Genomic DNA, 6,439 nt, shown 5'->3' with positions numbered 1-6,439 from the left:
TATGGGCTTTTCTTCAAGTTATTTCTTCATCCCAATTCTCACTTTTTTATGGCTAACTAATAACCAGAAACCCCATAAGCAATTGGCCATAGATTCATTTTGCCTATATATGTGTTGTAGCTGTTCAACCTGGTCCCTACTATTAACATCTTTAATATGCATAATTTTTAAACTTAATTAAAACTCATTAATAAACTTAGCAACGAGAACATAACTTAAATTATTATCATCCCATGGAAAACATAATCAAAAACTCAATAATATTCTCAAGAAAGTACATTTAAAACGTTTAGGTTTTATAGCTTCTCATAGTGATCATATCACATAAAGTATATATATATATATAAATTTTCAGTTTTCCAACCAATGATGCTCAACTCGTCCTCAACCACTAAATCGGATTTTAGTGGTCGAGGACGAAGTGAGAAAATATTGTTGGGCAGCTAAAACATATATATAGGCAAAACCAAAACATATATTATTTATGTGAAATGACGGAAAAAAAACTTATAAAAAAAATTCTCTAATGACTTTTTGTGTTTTTAAATCTTGAATGCATATATCCCATGTTTTCAAATCTGAAACATGCACGTCCTTGTCTATACGTGTTTTCAGTATTATATGTGTTCAATTATTACACGTCCTTCTCGTTTGATTATATTTAAAAAAAAAGGGTTGACCTCGAAGAGGACCCCATCCCACATGATTCAGAGGCCCATTGGCTCATGCGGGGGTTAAATCGAGGGATGTGCACAATTAGGCAGAGACCTGAGGGAGGGAACAACATGGTTCAACCCCCAGAGCATACCTCCAAATATTTCAATGAGGAATATGCTCCAAACGAGGATCGTTTGACTATATTTATCAATAGAGAATACAGTGCTAGATCGTTTTGTTTTTGTTTGTTTTTTTTTTAGCAAACAAAACTTGTATATATATTGTTACGAATAATCATTCAATACAAGTTGTACCAACCAATTAGAAAACTCACCATTCACCCATAAGAAAGACGAATGTGAGGAAGAAGCAAAAGAAGCGATAGTATGTGCTACGCTATTAGCTAGTCTATGTTCATGCACAAGTGCAGAGAAAATAGGATATTTCAGAAAATCTCTAATCTCGGAAGCATAGCTGCTGGTGTTTTCTTAGGGTTAAAAAAAAAAGGACGGACCCGATAAAGTTGCAGCTTTTTAACCCAAAAATCTGATCTCTGAGAGAGGATTTTATTTTTCGAATAACGCCAAATTTTAACCTTATTTAATTTTATACGACGTAAACCCCTGGAATTACTCTTATTTATTTTTCGGCCCGTAACCTGATTCTCTAATTTTATTCACCATATTTGCTCGGCGCCGCTTTCAACCTTTATTTTTCACGAGTATGCGTTGTTTTATTGTCCCCTAAAGATTGTTTTCGTTAATTTTTTTTTTCTTCCAATTCAATGATTTGATCGTTTGGGCTCACTGTGAATTCCTTTTCAGAATGGGACTCTCGAGGATTTTTTTCGGGTATGATTAATGTGATGGTCGTCGTTGTTTATGATTACATTTTATACTTAGATGAAATTTTTATTAAAAGATGCTTTTTTTCAATTCAGATTTTGAATATGATTGAGCCCATGATCACCCATGCATATATGTTATGTTATTTGTGTTGATATTTGATAGAAAACATTTTGTTCCGGGATTCAAGACAAATTTTGCCGCCGGCTTCATGATTTTCACGGTGTATGTAATTCCGTTTGAAATTGCTAGCTATATATTCTCGCTTTCGTCTTCCTTATTTTTTTTGCTCTGATCGATCTTTAACATGAATATTTGCAGGGCTGCACTACTTTTGTAAGTAATCTTGTGTATCAACTCTTTCCTAGCTATTATTGTCTCTAGGTACTGTTAATTTGGATCACTTCTCCCAAATATTAATTAACAGTAACAGTAACAGGATTGAAAATGTAGAGAGTTACAGGTTTGAGATTATTTCTCTAGTCCATGATCATGAAAAGCTAGCTCTTTTCTATCTTTTTTTTTTTTTTTTTTTCCTTTTCAGAAAAAAGCTTGCCGAGGAGTACGAGATGAAACAAAGGTACGGCTGATTCTATAAGCGGTTCTAATATATTTTGTTGAATTTTTGTCTGTAATACGACGAATCAAAACGGTGTTTAATTGTGATGTACATGTAGGGACATGGTGTAGGGGAAGAAATAGCACATTCCAGGTGGTTCTAGAAATTCTCACTTGCATATTTCTCTCCTCATATAATTTACACATCTTTCCGTAAGGAAAGCTGGTTAGAATTTAGAATTTCCAAGTGGTATTAATGTGGAATAAGCTTCTGTTTGAATCAACTCAAATCAAGTAATATGCAATCAAAGTAATCCAAAGTAGTTTTTTAAAATTAAAATTAAGTTTTATAGTTTGAAAGAACATGTTGTGCACATGTCTTTTAAATTAATTCCTTATTGCATTCAATTTCTATATTTATAGTTTTGTCTTTCTTAGAACAAGTTTTAAATTTGGTAATATCAGTTATGTCTTGAATCGAAATATTTGATTCTGATGATATATTGTTTTCATGCTTTGTAGGTTCTTATTTATGAAAACATATTGAAGATCTATTTATAGAAGTGCTTGGACCGATCAGATCGTACAAGAACAAGAACAAGAGAAAAGAGAGTGAAACGTAGAGAGCAAAATACATAGAGAAATTACTGAAGAAATTCTAGAGTGTTGAAGATCTATCATTGAAGAATTTCTGAAGAGATACTACTGCTACGTTGTGTTGCCGAGTAGTGTTGAAAACACTGAAGAACACACGAGTGAAGTGTTGTTCAGAAAGTGTTTCTTTGGTTTTTGTTTTTCGGTTTAGAACTTTCTATTGGTTTATTATTCTAGTTCTTACTTGTAACGCCCCACTGTATCAACACGGGTCTTTTCAGCGTGCTTATGTCCTCACTCACACGCACCTTGGAAAACTTTCCAGGGGGTAACCCATCCTATAATTGCCTCAAGTCAAGCACGCTTAACTTTGGAGTTCTTATGTGATGAGCTTCCGAAAAGAAGATGCACCTTCTTGATATGAGTAGCACTTATGAAATCTTTTAAGCTCTCCTCAACTATGCAGTCTCATACCTACACAGTCTCAGAATCCCTCTCATTCCGGCAGAATCGGTTCATTCATGTCTCCCTCCGCCTAGAAGCCTTTCAGGAGCCGCTCATTGTCCGTGCAACCTCTTGGCACCGGCGATCACTCCCCGCCTCCTCAGCTCCGGGCGTCACATGTCCACCAGCTTCCGCTTGGTTCGTCCCCGAACCATACCGTACTAAGAGAGGTCGGCTTTGATACCATTTGTAACGCCCCACTGTATCAAGACGGGTCTTTTCAGCGTGCTTATGTCCTCACTCACACGCACCTTGGAAAACTTCCCACGGGGTCACCCATCCTATAATTGCCTCAAGTCAAGCACGCTTAACATTGGAGTTCTTATGTGATGAGCTTTCGAAAAGAAGATGCACCTTCTTGATATGAGTAGCACATATGAAATCGTTTAAGCTCTCCTCAACTATACAGTCTCATACCTACACAGTCTCAGAATCCCTCTCATTCTGGCAGAATCGGTTCATTCATGTCTCCCTCCGCCTAGAAGCCTTTCAGGAGCCGCTCATTGTCCGTGCAACCTCTTGGCACCGGCGATCACTCCCCGCCTCCTCAGCCCCGGGCGTCACATTACTAGTTTTTAGGAAGTCGTTTATTATCTCAATCTGTTGAGAAAAGTAAATTTTTCGTAAAACAATCACTAGTTGACTTTTGTAAACTTATTTGATTTTCTAGTGATTATTTTGCCATGAGGCATTGTACAAGTACTTAGTACTTGTGCATAATTATCTGTGTGTTATTTACTTTTACTGTTAGTTAATTATTCTGCTGCATAGTGTTATCATTAAGTGTTGACAACACTGAAAGATAACACACACTCGAAAAGTTTTCTGGTATTTCTGTGATTTCATACTGTCCAAACCTAACAATTGGCGTCAAAGACATTCACTTGACGATACTAAGTGTGATTCTGTTTTTGTGTTTGACAGGACATCACAATGGAGATACCTTATTCAGGAACTGCTCAACGCCCTCCAATCTTGGATGGATCCAACTATTCTATCTGGAAAGTTAGGATGGGTGTCTACATCAAATCGATTGATGAAAAGGCATGACAGCGTGTGTTACAAGGATGGAATCCTCCAAGGAGAACTGATGGAGAAGGAGATTTTCTCCTCAAACCAGAAACGGAATGGAATGCCGATAAAACTGCTGCTTCGAATATGAACAACAAAGCTCTTAATTCTATATTTACTTTTATTGATTCTAATATGTTTTCACTTGTAACTAACTGTGTTTGTGCTAAACAGGCTTGGAAAAAACTTCAAATGCACTGTGAAGGATCCGATAGTGTGCGTCGAACCAAAAGAAGGATTCTCACTACTCAGTTTGAAAATCTGAGAATGGAAGAAAGTGAGACAATCGATGATTATGAACGACATTTGAGGAAGATAAAGAATGAGGCAATTGATCTTGGTGATGCTATTTCTAACGAACGTTTAGTGAGCAAAGTGTTGAGATCACTACCGGAAAGATTTCAAATAAAGATTTGTGTCATTGATGAATCAAAAGACACATCAATTCTGGGATTGGATGAATTGATGAGTCCACTTCGAACATATGAGTAAGAGATGAATTTTGAAAAAAAGGACAAAGGTAAGTCTATTGCACTTCAAGTTTATAATGACTCATACAATGATTTTGTTGATCTGACACAGGGAGTCAACGAGTCTGACTTAGGAGATGATTCAATCGCCTTTCTTACCAAACAATTTGGTAACTACTTGAAGACAATAAGAGATTTTAAGAAACCTGGTCAGAAACCTAAAGTTTTGAATGCTCCTACTATTGGAAAACCATTGAGGATATGCGGGCCAGAACAGAATACCATCACTTTCAGAAAGAAGGAAAAACACTGAATATCTCAAAGAAGTTTGAATCTGTGAAATGTCATGAGTGCACAGGCTTTGGTCACTATGCTAATGAGTGCCCAACCAGACTTCGCAAAGGAATGTGTGCTTCCCTAAGTGATGATGAAGATGAGGAAGGAACAAAACAAGGAGAAGAAGAGACTCACAATGCTCTTTCAGTTTTGGTGATGCAGAAGAAACACAGTGCTGTCACAGGGGTCACAACACTGACCAAAAAGTACTTTGTCTGAATGCATCTGTTTCTGGAGACTCAAATCAGGAAGCTGGTGAAGTAGAACTATCTTGGGATAATGCTCAGAAGATGTATGAAGAATTGTATAATGACTGGATATTAAGGAACAAGACAAATTCTGTTTTAACAAGGGAGAACAGTGAACTGAAAGTTTCAGTGGCTAGACTTGAAGTTGTTCTGAGCAAGAAGGATTTAGAACTAGGCAAGGTCAAAGAAGAGCTTGGAAGAGCCAATGAAACTCTCGCAAAGTATAATTCAAGCAAGACCAAGTTGGATTCAATTCTGATGATGGAAAAAGATGATAGAGCTGGTCTAGGGTTTCATAATAGCAAGTTTGAAGTTAGGGAGTCGTCACAAACTGTTTTTGTCAAAGAGAACAGTAACTCTGCTAGTGTTCCAATTGCAATTCCAAAGGAAAAACCAATTTCATTGAAGACACAAGCTCCTATTCAAAGGAAAAAACAAAGGAAGCGTAGGTTTGTTTGTCATTACTGTAACAAACAAGGTCACATCAAGCCTTACTGTTATAAGCTCAGGTATGACTATATGTACTGTAATACCAGATAAGTTTTGCCATCAGTGTTGCCAACACTGAACCAGAACACTGCCAAGATGAAAAATACTGAGAAAAAGGTTTGGGTACAAAAAGCTAAATCCAGTTGTAATGTTGTTTATACTTCCTTGAAAACTAATGTTGCAGGTCATTGGTACTTCGACAGTGGTAGTTCACGCCACATGACAGGATTGAAGAAGTATCTTTCTGACTATGTTGAACAGGATAAAGGAAAAGTGACATATGGAGGAGGAGTCAATGGAAAGATTGTTGGAAAAGGAACTTTGAATGTAGAAGGACTGCCTAAGCTTCACAATGTTCTACATGTTGAAGGATTAAATGCAAATCTTATTAGCATTAGTCAACTTTGTGATGATGATCTTTATGTTAAATTTGATAAGAATTTATGTCAAGTTTTTGATAAAAGTAATTCGTGTGTTTTGACAGGGTCTAGATCATCGGACAACTGTTATCAACTTCGAGGGGAACTTGCTTGCAACTTCACCAAGGTTGATGATTTGAATTTATGGCATCAAAAGTTGGGACATGCCAACTTCAAAGCATTGAAATAACTGAGCCAGTATGATGCTGTACGTGGGATGCCAAATTTAACTTCTGGAGTTCCATATG

The 6,439-nt window shown here is 36.7% G+C and overlaps 1 long non-coding RNA gene across 2 annotated transcripts; it reads left to right on the top strand.

Annotated features, from left to right (window-relative positions):
* Positions 1 to 666: 666 nt before the first annotated feature.
* On the top strand, positions 667 to 4,976 carry LOC140890952 (uncharacterized). 2 transcript variants are annotated; one of them, XR_012152360.1, is made up of 4 exons: positions 667 to 1,727; positions 1,824 to 2,082; positions 2,180 to 2,214; positions 2,583 to 4,976. It is a non-coding gene; the product is annotated as an uncharacterized lncRNA (long non-coding RNA). The 2 variants fall into 2 exon arrangements; XR_012152359.1 differs by having other exon boundaries at positions 667 to 2,082.
* The last annotated feature ends 1,463 nt before the right edge of the window (positions 4,977 to 6,439 follow it).

Source organism: Henckelia pumila, chromosome 3, assembly GCF_033568475.1.
Source record: "Henckelia pumila isolate YLH828 chromosome 3, ASM3356847v2, whole genome shotgun sequence".
Classification (NCBI taxonomy): domain Eukaryota; kingdom Viridiplantae; phylum Streptophyta; class Magnoliopsida; order Lamiales; family Gesneriaceae; genus Henckelia; species Henckelia pumila.
This window is presented reverse-complemented; position numbering and strand designations above follow the sequence as displayed.